General features: G+C 36.7%; 1 protein-coding gene across 5 annotated transcripts in view; it reads right to left on the bottom strand.

Moving 5' to 3' along the window:
* LOC136029563 (uncharacterized) overlaps positions 1 to 15,621 on the bottom strand; it is a 384,714-nt gene that overhangs the window by 46,678 nt on the left and 322,415 nt on the right. For 2 of the 5 annotated variants that reach the window (XR_010618068.1, XR_010618069.1), the window contains 2 exons: positions 9,590 to 9,828; positions 4,078 to 4,323 (listed from right to left, as the gene is read on the bottom strand). The exons of 1 other annotated variant lie outside the window; for it this stretch is intronic. The gene's annotated coding sequence lies outside the window, so the exon portion shown is untranslated. Of the gene's footprint in view, positions 1 to 166; positions 1,276 to 4,077; positions 4,324 to 9,589; positions 9,829 to 11,812; positions 11,970 to 15,621 lie in introns of those variants that run through there. 2 more of the 5 variants (XR_010618070.1, XR_010618071.1) reach the window with 2 other exon arrangements.

The following is a 15,621-nucleotide window of genomic DNA, read 5'->3' as shown; positions in this document are numbered from 1 at the left end:
TTTAGCATGCTTTGCTGAATAATAATAATAATAAGAAGAATTTATTTATAACCCACAAAATACATAAAACTGTGGAGTAAAAACACAAAAAAAGAAAAAACAAGAAAAAAAACATAACAACATAAATAACATAACAGTATAACAACATACAACATAAATAAATTACCTCAATTCAAAAAATGGCCAAAGAGGGTCATAAACATCAATAATTTGCTGAGTTTTAAGAGATATATCTTCAGATAAATGTTTCAGTCGTGAGGGCGCATCAGTGATGTCAAACACATTTTAATATGCTCGGTGATAACACGGCATCTTGCCTAACGCCTTTTTTAACAGGAATATACTCCCCTACAGAACAATTCCACTTCACCCTAACTGAAGAATTAGCATACCAATACTTAAGCACGGAAACAATAGAAAGGTTAACACCTGAGGCTGCTAGAGAAAAAAAGCATTTGAATGAACTACATTGTCAAAAGCACTAGATATGTCAACAGTCAAATAATACAGGGGACTTTTTTGAGCAACAGCTTGTTTCATTAGCCGACCCACAATATGGTGAGCTTGATCGCAGCCCATACCTTTTCTAAAACCAAGCTGGAAGGGCGTAAAATTGCACTTGGAGTTGATGGCCGGTAGCAGTACATACTCAAATAGCTTACTAACAAGACAGTGATAGGACGGTAATTAGAGCAAGCACTGGGGTCCTTACCCCTCTTAACTATGGGAGATATATACACCAGGACAAAAAACTATGTGGCAAAATGGACTATGTCAAACACATCTGAAACAATAACTGCAAATGCTTCAGCAGTTCAGGACAGTCATAAGCAACAAACTTGAAGCAAAGACCATCACTATCGAGATGCTCAGACTTATTCACTTTCTTAAGAGCTCGGAATATAACACCAGATTCCACCGATAACACTTGAGATTGGTTGATACGAATTGGGAGGATTGAATTGACAAGCTTTGTAAAATGATTTTGGAGATTAACATTAAATGAAAGTAAAATATTTTATAAGGAGAAACAAAGTCACATACCCGAAGAGACGAATTAATTGGAGGTGAATACTTTACACTGTTCATAACACGATCCCAGGATTTCTTGTCACAAGGACCATCCCAGGCATTCAGTCTCACTCTACGCAGGGAATATTTGTACTCTCGTTTGGTTTTCTGTTTTATTTGATCTACTGAACCAGAAGGAGGACGATCACAGGCTATCCACATACGGAGCCAGAACTTATCTTTTTGTTTAGCCATCTTCACTTTAGGATCAACTTTCCAAAACGGATTGCGAGTAACCGTTCGTACGCGCTCAGAGGGAACAGCTTTTTAGCGGCAGACTTGAGACAGAACACTATTTGCTGAAAATACGAGTTGATATGTATCCGAGTTGAAGTTGTACATACAGATGTTTGCAATAAGTGGAAAGGTACTTTAATAGATGATAATAACTGGGACAATGTCAATACATAAAGTGGAACATTGGTATTTTCCCAATTTAACTTTGAGAACCACTTGGGAGAGTTACGTTGCACAAAGCTCGCCATGGAGCAGGATAGTTGGCACGTGATCGGTAAATGATCGTCGTCGATTTTACGAGTCGTCCACATGAACTATTGATGAAAGTAGAGCTGAATCTGACACAATTAAATGATAAAGGTTGCAAGTAAGACCATCACGATTGTGAACATAAGTAAATAGAAGATCTTCTATTTAGAAGATCTGGAATTCTCCGGGTAGTGAATCGAGAAAGACGTCAGATCGTCCAGATCTGACCAGATCATGGGAATCCTCCCATGTAACCCCCCCTCCTCAGAAAAATCCCCCAGAATACGTCTGAATACTTCCCAATAACCAATGCTATATGTAAACAGTGGACAAAGTTCATAACTTACAGCCCATCCCCCAGGACTCTAGAGGATTAAGTCATCGTCAAAGACATACTTATTAGATTTTTGACTATGCTGAACAAAATGGCTATTTCAAAATTTTGATCGGGAGATTTTTTGAAAAACATGAGCGTGGGAGGGGGACTAGTTGCCCTCTAGTTTTTTTGGTCATTTAAAAAGGGCACTAGAACTTATATTTTCTGTTCAAATAAGCCCTCTTGTGACATTCTAGGAACACTGGGTTGATACGATCTCCCTTAAAAAAAAGGAGCCTACAATAAAACGCATCCATGATCTTTCATCTGGAAAAAATACAAAGTTCTACTTTAGAATCTTAAAAAGGGCACTAGAACTTCTGATTTCGAATTAAATTAGCCCACTCCGAAGTTATGCGACAACCCCTTCTATATGAAGTGCCTCTCGTGATGAATAAGCCCTCTCGTGATATTTCAAGATGGGTTTATACTATCAAACTTGAAAAAATAAATAAATGAAATAAACACGAATCCGTGATCTTTCTTCTGGCAAAAATACAAAATTCCACGTATTTGCATATAGGAGCTAGAAACTTCTACAGCAAGGTTCTCTGATACACTAAATCTGATGGTGCAATTTTCATGAAGATTCTATAACTTCTAGAAAATTTTTCCCTTTTTTTTCAAAAAGGCAAGTTTTTCAGGTTCGTAACTTTTGATGGGTAAGACTAAACTTGCCTTAAATGATTGCATCTCAGTTAAATTACCTTAACTGATTGAATACTAGATGCATTTTACTTTTGAAAATACTCTGTAATTATTAGATTCTTATTTTTAAGTTGAACTATGATTCGAATAAAATTGCCAAAGTTTAGGTTAAGTTTAAGAGGGTAGCTTTAAAAAGTAAAAAGGGCATTTTGACTAAATCAAAAGCTACCAAATATTTTGTCTTTTAGACTCTTTATCTTGTTTCTAGACACAATCTTCTGTATAAAGGGAGAACATGATTCAAGAAATAATGCTCAATCTGAAGTGCTGTGTAATTGTTTTTTCCAAATTGACATTTTATTGTCTTTTGTTTTCAAAACTAAATTTTCTATTTGTAATTGTCAAAACTATTTTATTGTCTCAAAACAAAAAATGAAGCAATTATTTAGCCGAGAACTTCCTTTGGTAATACCGTAATTATTTTCCATTGACTTTTCTGCTAATTGCAACCACTCTTTTTATACGTGAGAGTCATGAAAACAAAGAAAATATTTTTTTTCTCTTTTGTCTAATAAATTTCTTTTAATATTTTCGTATAATTTCCTTTTCTTAGTCTATTTATTTCACTTTTGATTCACTATGTACAATCATATAATTAAAACATTTTTTGATGTAAGCCCTCTTGGCGAAGCGGTTAGCGTGCTTGAATGAAATTGGACAGCGATGACTGGACAACTTTCAAGCAGTAAGTCTTGTAAGTCGTTCGCGCCTCTATGGGGCCATTTTTTTTTATTCCGTTATCTAAGAAATCCCACTTTTTTCAAAAAATTGCCACGATTCCCGATGATTAGTCATTATATTCCTGGTTAGTTTTAAATATTGTTGAAGTCAATAGTGTTGATATCTGCCACTTGATAACAGCGCAACTTATATTGTAAGATAATTAAATTTACACTCAATATAGACACAAAAGCAAGGATTGCTCATCACCCAAGCAAAATACACAGCAACAAAACATTAAGACTATATCAGGTAAATGATTGCTTACGTTAATTTTATCAGTATTTATCCTGTAAATTCTTTATTTAATTGAAAAATTCTGCATTTCCATTTTGTTACTAACAGTTTAGGAAGAAGACTATTGGAGCATATATGATGTTCAAGTAAAATTATAGTGATTGTACTAGAATTTGAGCATAAATTCATCAAAGCACCCAAAGCCTTGAACTACAGAAAAGCAGAACAAAATGACACAAAAGTCCTGAAAGATGGACTCAAACATAAAAAAAAACTTTGCAGAAACAAGGAATTGGGAGACTAGTTGTGTTTCAAGACGGAAATCTTTTTCATAGTTTCAAGTGAAGAATATCAATGCGTTATGGACAATCAGTCTCCATGGACTTGTACTAGAGTTTGTTCAGATTTTTTTTATTGCATTACTATACCCTTTACTTTTCAGACTAAATACATTACGTGGCTATATTCACTTGACTTACTTTGACTTGAGTCTCCTGCCGAGTGCTGATTGACCTAAAGAGTCACATCTGCCTCCTCCATCCGTTCGGGTCAATGGCGAGTATTTGCGCTTTACCCGGTCTGATGTTTGCAATCATTGGGAACTCGGAGAGGCTTTAGGACCAACATCTCTTTGGTCGGCCGCGCGATTGCTTCCAACCGGTTTATATAGGGTCGAAGTCGTAGATCGTCTTTGCGGGTAGATGTGGAGGCATTCGAAGCAGGTGCTATGTTCAAGGGATAATAAATTCAGGAATAGTTATTTTTAAAAAGAAATAAAAACAACTTGATGTAGCTTGAGCTAGGCTCAAATTTACACCATCTAACGACCTTGGAAATAAATCCAAGAATGATTTCTTTCTAATCTGGTAGAAACCCCCGGACCCCCAGCAATGTCCCCTATTATTCTAACAGATGGAACTGTAGGTGCTTGTCTCGTTCTCCCTTAACACGGAACATTATCTCTTACATCATGTTCTCCCTTCACACAGAGCATTGAGTCCAGAAACAATATAAGGATCCTAAGAGACTAAAATCTTTAGTACTATAAGGGTAAAAGCTCCCTTATTTAGAATCTAAAAATGAAATGAATTTCCCTTAAAAAGATTTCAAAACTCCTAACTTTAGGCAACCCACCTAAACTGGAAATACTGTTACTAGACGAAGGAATGAGGGCAATAAGAGAAAGGAGACTCAAGGGCATTTTTAAGGGCATTCTTAAGGACTTAAGGCACCAAGGACATCAAACGAAAGTTCTCTCCTCCTGGACCCATCTAGGGTCTAAAGCCCAAATTTTCAAATATTTTTCTTTTTATTGCTTCAAAATTATAAAGTTTTAGGTAGACTCCAATGCCGTGCCGGTTTCTTTTCGGCGACAAATAGAGGTGCCCAAAGGAAAACGGTGGCGCGGCTCGGCTCGCCAGCAAGAAATTTTAGCGCACTGCCGATTTTCCTCCTGTGGATTTTTTCTATCAAGATGGAGTTTAAAATGTGTTCAAAATACGATGAGCGACAGATCGTTCAAATCCAAATAATCTGTAGAGGCCATTAAATCCCTTTGGAACTCAGAGCGGATGTACTACATAATGATAACCGTAAACTTGAGCAGAACGTGACGAAAGAAACAACTATCAATAATCTGTAGGATCAAGATTTTTTTCAAACTTTTTAGTCTCTCACTTGTTAATAAAGGGTAGCGTTTGCTTCCCTTTATTTTATAAAAATAAAAATAATTATTATAAAAATAATTGGGCGATACCTTTGCCATGTCTGTGATTTTTCTTTTGATTCATAAAAAAACGGCAAATAATATTCCTTACTTTGTTTTCATTTTACTGGACAAATCACTTGGCAGAGAAATGTCCTAGAATTATTTTTGCTTGTATATTTATTTTAGTGCTACATAAAAAAAGGTAGCTGATTTGCTAACGTTAAATTAAATGCAACGTTAATTTTTTTTGCATGGATTTAAAAGTCTCAATTGGATTTAAATCCAATTCAACCATGGATTTAAAAGATTAATCTTTATCACTTTGTGTAAATTAACTATGTTTGAATAGTATAGTTGGTAGTTCAGGCACTTTGGCACAGGTAGTTTAGGATTTGGTGAAGATATGTGTAGTTGCCATAGCTATTTCCTAGGCATAGCTAAGGACAGGGCCGTGTCAAAAGGGGAGGGGAGTACTCGGTTCGAGCCCCCCTCCTAAATTTTTGCCATTGTAAAAAAGTAACAAAAATACATATTAACAAATTTTTTTTATATTTTACAAAGGTTTTTTTGTAAGTTTTTTTTTACAATTAGCCAAGACTTGATGCCCACCACTATTCAATTTTAATTCAAAAAACAAAAGACTCGAGTGAAGTTTTAATTTCCCGGCATACTAATGCTTTTACAGTACCAAAACCGTAATCATTCATTTACTTCATCAATGCCAACATAATACCAACACAATAAAAAGAGAATTTCAAAAGACGCATCAAAAATCGCTGTTCCCTTCTCAACTCCCCGCTCTTTAAGCTAATTTTTTATACAGTTTAATAAAGTAGAATTGAGAGAAAGAGTCGAACTTTAGCGCAAAGAACGGGGCGTCGAGAAGGGAATAGTCCCTTTCATACACGGAGTAATTTCTGATCGTTTTAAGTTTTATTGTCGCTCCTTACTTTTAGTTAAAAAAAACTATTTTTTTTTATTTAGTTTATATTAATAAACCCATCTTTCTCTCTCTCACTAACAAGGCTAAAAACTCCGCATCAACGCCATCTAAGTCAAACTAATGGTATTTGCCATTGAATGGAAATATAGCTTACTCCATATTTTTGATATTTTCCTTTACTTATGTTTTATTTGTATTTCTCGTCTCGTGTCACTGATCTGTGAGCTTATCAACAGACTCATTCATTCGTATAATTGTATCTTATCTTTCTTCATTAAGGCAAAAGAATAAACAAAAATAAATTAAAATCATTATATTTCCGACTGGTTAGATATACAAAAACTAGAATAAAGACGGCATAGTACTTTTCGGTTATACCGACCACGATTTGTGAAATTTTTCCGCATACTTTTCAGCACGCTGGACGTAATAGCGGAGCAAGTAGACGAAAGTGACGTGGAAAAAGAGAGACCCAACCTTTAAATACTTGCTGAACATGGTATAGTTGAAGAACCCAAGCAAAGAGGCCCCAAGTTTCACAGCCACGTGTAAGGACGGAGAGGACATTGCTATTATAAATTCTGAGTTTTAGCTTCTAGATATATCTGTTATTTCTCCAAACATTTCTAAGACAATTGAAGGCAGAGCCAGCCAATGCTATTCGGCACAAAATTTCTCTTTCAGGATTGGCATCTTGCGTAAGAATGCTGCCGAGATATTTGAACGCTCTCACTACTTCAATTTCCTTATTGCTGACCAAAAGTCCCTCAGCTAAGTCAGGAATGATCGCATTTGACATTGATTTAGTCTTGTTAGCATTTATGGAAAGTCCAACAGCATTTGACACACGCCCAAGTTCATTTATATTGTGTTGTGTAGCTTCTGATTCGTGAGCAAAGAGTGCAATATCGTCCGCAAAAACACCATCGTAAAGTGCTCTTAGTGGGTTTAATTGTAGACCCCCATTGAAGCTACATCCACTAAGCACAAAATCTATGACTATGGCAAATAACAGTGGCGAGAAAATGCAGCACTACCTTACACCCGACTGAACGGTGAGCCAGTCCGTTATGCCACCCTCGGTTTGTACTGCGCACATAATATCGAGGTACCGCGCTTTAATTATATTTACAATTTTGATCGGGATCCCGTAATGCATTAAAATTTTCCACATGGTCCGGCGGTGTATCGAGTAGAAAGCCTTGAGAAAGTCTATAAATACTGTGAGTAGTCGAACCTGCCATTCATTAGATTCTTCGAGCAGGACTCTCAGGCTAAATATTAGGTCAGAACACGATCTGTTTTGGCGGAATCCATGTTGTTCATCTCTCAGAACTTTCTCCACTTTACTTTGAATTATATTGAGAATAATTTGACACAAAACCTTGCTACCAACTGATTGTAAAGCAATGCCTCTTCAATTATCACATTTAGTCTTTTATCCTTTTTTGAAGAGTTCGACAATTTCTGCCTTTGACCATTCACTCGGGACTTTTTCATCATCCTAAACACGTGACAAAAGTTCAAACATGGGCACTGCTAGGGTGCTTCTACCATATTTCAACAGTTCTGGGGGTATGCCATCGTTACCGACTGCCTTTCCGTTTTTCAAAGTCATTAGAGCCTCTTTTACTTCACTCAGCAAGAGAGGTCCGGAATATATTCCAAGATCGAACAGTGTTTCTTCAGGGATATTAAAAGAGGTTGTGGGAGGCACTATATTTAATACCTCGCTGATATGTTCCATCCAGCGTCAGTTTATGTCATCCGTCTGGGTTAACAAGATGCCTTCTTGGTTTTCAACTTGGGCTGAAGAAGCCTTCGAAATTCCCGCAAGCTCCTTCGTTATAGCATACACAGTGCGACTATCTCCCCGCCTGGCGGCTACTTCAGTCTGATCAGCAATAGTTTCGAGGAGCATCCTCTTCTCATTCCTAGTCCGTGTTTTGACTTGTTTATTGAGACGCTTGTAGTGCGCTTTTAAATCATCTAGATATTCGCTAGTGCATGTCGTGTTATGCTCATGCCTATCTATGAGAATTTTGACTTCGGGCCTTTGTCCCAGGAACTTTCAGATATCCACTGCTCTTGCTTCTTCCTGTTATATCCCATAACTTCTTGTGCCACTTCTTTCAGGGACCCAACGATCTTTTCCCATTGATTATCAATTGACAACTCGTCCCTTTGCACAGAAAACTTATTTGACAAAGTAGATGTGACAACTCCGCCTGCTATGCAGCCAGTCCTAAGTCTGGAAAAAGGAGGAGGGTTGGTCGGAGGGCTAATAACCCGCCACCGTAAAACCGATTACTCAAGAAACAGCAATAGATAGCCCCGGATTGAACAAGGTAGTGTCATATTGTTATTTCAGAGCTATATTTCAATGGTCAAGATTTTCTACTAGGAAACAGAGCATTTCAGTTACATTTGTTTTAGGTAGTAATTTTGTTATATTCTTTAAGGATTTGCCAATTTCAGTTGCTATAAATATTCATTACGGAACTAAAAGTCTATACAGAATGAGATTTTAATTCTACCTTAGTAACCTCAACCTCAAATTTTCAGTTTACTATTTATGGTTTGTTTCTGTACAGCTAAGGAGTGATCGTGAGGTCCTCTTATTGGATGAGCTGTATTAATATAGAAATAGATTGAAATTCTCTTCAAGTCTAGTTGGCTGTGGATACTAGTTATATTATTTGTTACAAATGGTTTTACAATAGTCTGTTTCCCAAAATTAGTCTTTAACTAAATTTCATTGCTAGTAAGAATAACCATCTTAATCAGTAGCCTGTTAATGATTACTATAAGTAGTCAGTGAATAATTGCATTAAGCAGCCTGTAGCAACCAAAGTGGGAAACATTTATCCTCCAGACCACCCAGGCTAAAGAACACCATGGCAACCACTAAGAGTTTAACCATGTCCCAAGAGTAACTAGTAGCGAAATTCCAGGATGTAAATAGATATTAAATAAATATAATATATAAATTACACTTTTGGAGGTTGAAATATGATACATATGTTTTGCGAAGACCATAAACTAAGGACTGTTTGTCAACATTTCAAGAAAAATCCAAGTAGTAACCCTGGTGATGACCTTGCTTTGCCTGCCAAATCTATTGTTGACTAATAAATCTTTTTGTATGGGCTATTTGGTTATTTGAGAAGCAGAAAATAACAAACAGGCATACAAAATAAATAAAACAATAGCTTTCAAAAAGGCGTAAAACAAAATTGTTACGTCTAAAACTTCAAGGAGTGGCGACCCTGATCCAGACACATTTTGACCTACACCACATGAAAAGTTCTATTTCCTGAAAGCATTAAAAAAGACCTACCTTAACACACAGTTCAGCCTAATCTTTAGATACTCGAGATTCAAGATTAGCGGATGTTAGTCTTTTGGAAATTGCCTTTCGATACTTCCTTCAACTGATACAATTCTTCTTTTACATTCAGCCGAAACATCTAGATAATAGGTTATTGCTCTGGCTGTAACTTCAACTATACTTTCTGTTGCGAAGATTCATCCAACATAATGCGGCAAAGAGCAGGCAAAAATGAACAAGGTGGACAGCTAAAACAAAGAAAAAAACATTTAACACTAATTAATAGAGTAAGAGGTTTTGTAGGAGTAAAAATAAATTCAACAAAATCTGTTTGCAATTTTGAATCCAACAAATTTTTCATACTGAAATCTTGATAATCACTAATCCTTTTTGTAGCCCCCCCTCCCCTGGGCCCTTTCTGAGCCTTGCTTGATTCGAGAAGCCTTGATTCAGCTTTGCTTGATTAGTTGACACTGAGTTTATATTTACCTTAAATGAATTATTGTTCATTGTTTTTTTTTACAGAAGTTTTTTCTTTTTTACAAAATAAGATTTGAATATAGAAGTCTAAGTGCATGAAAACACTCAAAATTTAGCAGAACGCACAAGGAAATTTTATAAAGAGAAATCCTAAAGCAAAGTCAGATGATCGATGTTGAGTGAAGAATTATTACAACAGGATTGAAATAAAAATATACAGCCTATATATATATATATATATATATATAATCTCAGGTTCCAGTCTTTTATTTTCTGCCCTATTGTAATTCAGGCTAAATTAACACAAAAAGTAAAAACAATCTCAAAGATCAAAACAAGACAAATTCAGAGTAATCTCATGAAAAAAGAGAGAAGTCTGGACAAGAACAATCAGGTCTATAGCTCTGCACTGTTATATTATTGGAGCTCTGTAATAATTAGTTATTATTAATATTAGTTAATCTAATTCCTTCATGATGTAAAAATTAAATAAAACTGGGCTGTGACCATAATAATGTTGAATTACGTCAATAATCTTTTCTAAATTAAAAAAAAAATTGTCAAAATTTTCCCAATGAAAACCAACCTCATATGAGCTAGTCTTTCATTTTGCATTTCAAATTTTAAAGTTTGTATTTAATGAACTATTCTGTTTTCTTCAAATATGAGATTTGGCAGCAGATATAACATGATGGTTTAACTGGCCACTAAAGTGGAAGGTTAATTTGCATTAGCAATGTTAAAACTCTCCTAGCAGCAAATTGACACCATCCTGTAAAGATATTTAATTGAAGGCATCTTTGTACTAGATCTCATTTATAATGAATTTAATCTTGGATATAAAAAAAACTGAGACAACAGCATATTGTCCAAATATCAACATACGTTTCAACTGTGTTTAAGTTCAGTCAGTAATCACCATTTCATTGTTTTGTTTTTTTTGCTCCAAAAAATAAAAAAAAATGGAAGAAAAACAGTTCTTTAGTAATTTAGCATGGTTCCTATATGGACTTCCAGAACATGGTCAGGCCCAAGTCAAAAAGAAAAACAAACAAACAAAGTAGCACTAACAACAGTAATAATCTGAATACTACTAGAGTATAAATAACCCAACACCTCATAGCAAGCTACCTAAGCCCAATACATCCTCTCTCTTTACCCCAATCCTATCGGAAACCCTCTATGAAACCCTATAAAACCAATCCCAATATGAAACCCTCAGGAAGTGAGTCACTGGATTTTCAAATTTTTTTTTGTGTGGTGGCAGGGGGGGGGGGGGGCTTTGCAAAATGGATTTTTAGGTTAAGGCTTTCAAATTTTCTGCAAGGGGGGTCTTTAGATCAATCTGTAAATGGAAAATTGGAATATCATTAAGAATTCTCTCCTAACAAATAAAGATGAGTGCACCTGGGCTATGAGTGAAGCAGTTCTCTAATCGCACTTCCCAGAAATAAGTACAAGCATAAAATAGTATTAGAAATGCATAGATGGCACTACAAGTAAGCATCAAACAGTTGTCAGTTCTGACTGAATAGATTCCTCTCAAGTAATCTTATGTGCATGTTACATCTATGCTGCTGTAATCACAAAAAAGAAGAAGGCAATCAAGTTAAGTCATTATATGACAGCTGTGATTCTTTTCAGGGGACAATGACTTCTATTTTATGGGTTTTCTATGGAATTTAGCAATTTCCTCAGGAAGAAACAACCAGCATTTGACTTTCCTGTGAAATAAAAAAAAAACTTATTTACCTTTCAAAGCACCTGCCTACATTATCACTCATCAAAAGCAGTATACAGAGTTATTCAAGGGCCACAAGTTGCATGTCCCTTTCTGTCAAATCAGGCTGACCCAATCCAAGAGTCAGTCATTCCAATAGTGTGTCTGGATCTACATTAACCATTTTCTTTTTTCTAAAAAAAAATGCCTATTTTGAGTGGCCAATATTATTTTGAGCGCAATAATGCACTGCAGGGCCGACGCAGGGACCCTAGTAGTCAAGAAGCGTCGTTAATTCTTAAATGAATAAATAAGTATAAGTTTCGTCGTAAAGCAGCTCATCTGAAAATAATGACATTTAATGCTAAAGACCTTCAGCTTACAAAATAAAGGATAACACTAATTTAACTAGATCTACGTTGAATGGGCAGCATGAGGTGTCGCGGCAACATCTGTTCGGCTTTGCCGAGTAAAGTGTTGCGAGAGCAACGCTTTGGTTTTGTTTCCTCACTTCGGCTGAACGCTGAAGTTGTTAATCTGTAAAGATCTTAAAATAAATGAGTAGCTGCCTGTGGAAGAGTTAAAATTTCTCCCAAAAAGTTGTTTTCCTGTCATGCAGTTGGTCAAATAGCGGCCAACTGCATACTGACACCTATTTGTGGTGCTTCTGACCACACCTCCACGAAGGATAATAGATGCACGAAAGATATGTTCTGCCTTTTTTGAAAAAATAATGGCCACACTTGCTACAGTGCAAGGCGTCCGGCTAGTAAGGCGGATGAATAATGCTAAACCCCTATCAAAATGAGTCTAAAACCCGCCCACTCAAAGTGCAATGAAGAAATAAACCAAGGATCCTCCATCTCTTATGCGATTGTCACATGGAATTTAAATGCGAATTTGCTAAGTCGGTCTGTGTTTTTAAAGGACTTTTTATCTAAATGTGATATAATATGTTATTGTGATATAATATGTTATTGTGATATAATATGTTCAGGAGCGCTTTGCAACTACTTTGAGTCATGTTTTCCTTTGTCTATTTTTGATTCAGCAAGTGACTTTTTGGTAATTAGAATCAAAAATTTTGTTGTGCTAAACATTTATCTACCCACGAACTACCGTGACGACCGATCTGAAAGTCTTTTCGCCATTAATGCCACTCGTTTATCCAAATGCTTGCGAAAAATAGTTTATGCTGTATCGCGACTGGTTACTTCAGTTGTGATCTAACTGACACAATTCTTCTGGTGATTGTGGTTGTCCAAGTGTTATTTTCGGTCTGTTTAATAATGATTATGTAGTTGCACCGAAGAATGAGAATTTTTCTTACGTCCATAATTCAGTTATTACATCTAACTTGGACCGTGTTTGTCATAACCGTCATAACGTCATCCGTAACTATTACGAAAGTTGTTATTAGTGATTCCAATTTTACATCAGATCACTTTTCTTTGCATTTTCACGACCGATCTGAAAGTCTTTTCGCCATTAATGCCACTCGTTTATCCAAATGCTTGCGAAAAATAGACGGTTTATGCTGTATCGCGACTGGTTACTTCAGTTGTGATCTAACTGACACAATTCTTCTGGTGATTGTGGTTGTCCAAGTGTTATTTTTGGTCTGTTTAATAATGATTATGTAGTTGCACCGAAGAATGAGAATTTTTCTTACGTCCATAATTCAGTTATTACATCTAACTTGGACCGTGTTTGTCATAACCGTCATAACGTCATCCGTAACTATTACGAAAGTTGTTATTAGTGATTCCAATTTTACATCAGATCACTTTTCTTTGCATTTTAGTGCTCTGTACGGTGACGTTGGCCCTTCTTCTAACCGGCTCCCGAAAAAGCAATCTGTATTTTTTGCTAATGAAAGTGGAACTTTCCTCTACTAGCTTTTTTGCTTATGAAAGTGGACTCCCTCTACTAGCTCAGGAGCGTACTAGTCTCTTATGTTATTCTGCTGTTTCCCCGCGTGGAAATCTCCTTCTCCCAGTAAAGAAAGAGGTAAGACAAGGACATGGCGTCTCTAGATCTTTCCCAGAATGCGTGCAAAGATATCCTCACGAAAATTTGTATGCTGTTCGATTTGTTGAGTTCCAGAAGGAATATGTGTGACTCTCGAGTTAGGCTGAACATTTATTTTAGTGAACTTCTTTATGCCCTAGCTCTTGCGGAAAAATCGGCAGTACCTATTAGGCGAGTAAAAGTTGGAACTGAAAAAGTTGGAGCCTTGTCAACTAATTACATTTTGCGAAATGCTTGCCTTTCTGCTGAGTTTCGGCTTTCAGTTTGGATTGAAGCAGATAAACCGCACGATGGGTGGCTGCAAAAACTGTATATTAATACTAAACACCAGGTCGTGAAGCAGCTTTCTCTGCATCAGAGTTCAATGATTTTGTCTTGTTCGGAAATTTGTCTTGCTCCATATCCACGTCTGCAAAACAGTTACAAAGTAGAAACTCGGAGTTTTCTTTTAGTATGCTTCTATTCCAGGACTGATTATTACAAATATCCTGATTATTTCTGCAATTGGTAAACTGAAGAAAAAAAGTCTAGAGGATTTGGTCGGATTTCTGCACAGCATTTGTCGTTGTGTGGTGAACTGTTTACGGAACACTTAGTATTCCTTTAACAAATGACATTTAATCTAGGATTTGTCCCTGATTCCTTTTCAATGGATGTTTGACTCCTACTCCTAAGAAGAATAAACTTCCTTCTGAATTTCCATCTTTTCGCCCAATAACAGTTGCAACTTCATTTTGTAAATTTTTGAGAAATTCATAATTGACGAGTTGAAAACTAAATGTACAGTTCAGGCCCACCAGTTCGGTTTTCTGTCTCCTCTTGGGTGTGGCCATGCCCTTTCTGCTTTAGTTGATGCAGGAAAAAAAACGATGAAAGTATTACTTTAGCTGGACGTGATGTAAGCGCGCATTTGATTCACTTCTCCACGAGGAGATTATATTTGATTTGGGTTTGACCAGTGTTGATCCCTGCATCTTAGTCCCACTGACTGACATGTACGACAATCTGAAAGTGGAACTTAGGCTCCCTCTACTAGCTCAGGAGCGTACTAGTCTCTTATGCGATTCTGCTGTTTCCCCGCGTAGAATCCCCTTCTCCCAGTAAAGAAAGGGGTAAGACAAGGTGCTATGTCTTCACTGACAGTATTTAATAACAGCATTGTAAGGCCACAATCAAAGTCGCTTATGACTTATATTCTGCTTGGTATTGTTTTGTCTTTGATTGGTTATGCAAATGATGTACTAAACCTGAACCGGTCCAAGCATAGGCTTGGATTCCATATTGGACTCCGTATGCCCATATTGGACTCCAGTTTAATGGTGAAAAGCCTGAAGTGCTGCTTTTTAAGGTGCTCAGATGCTGGTCGGATCGAAGTCAGACGCTGGTCGAATCGTCACACGGTGATTCTATTCTTGAGACTGTTGATGCTATTGCGTATCTGGACCTCCCTGTTGGACAGTCAATACTAGAGACACGACGGCTATTTTCAGAAGCGGTCTTCTTTTAAGTACAGCTGTATAGCGACAAATAAGCGGAAGTTTGATCGTCGTCTGTTAGCCCAGGTGTACAATGCTATGATATTGCCTCATTATCTGTATCTTAGCCCCTTTGGCGCATTTTTATGGTTACAGATAAACTGAAATTACGCTCACTGTACTACAAGTATGCAAAGTTTTTACTGCGTTTGCCACCGTGGACAAGCAATAGGTATGTTACGTGCCAGTACAGTATTACCTACCCTGAGGAAACGATTCTATCGCAAATTGACCCCTATAATTCATCTGTCAAGACCCACCGGTGGGCCAATGTT

Source organism: Artemia franciscana, chromosome 7 (genome assembly GCF_032884065.1).
Source record: "Artemia franciscana chromosome 7, ASM3288406v1, whole genome shotgun sequence".
NCBI lineage: Eukaryota > Metazoa > Arthropoda > Branchiopoda > Anostraca > Artemiidae > Artemia > Artemia franciscana.
This window is presented reverse-complemented; position numbering and strand designations above follow the sequence as displayed.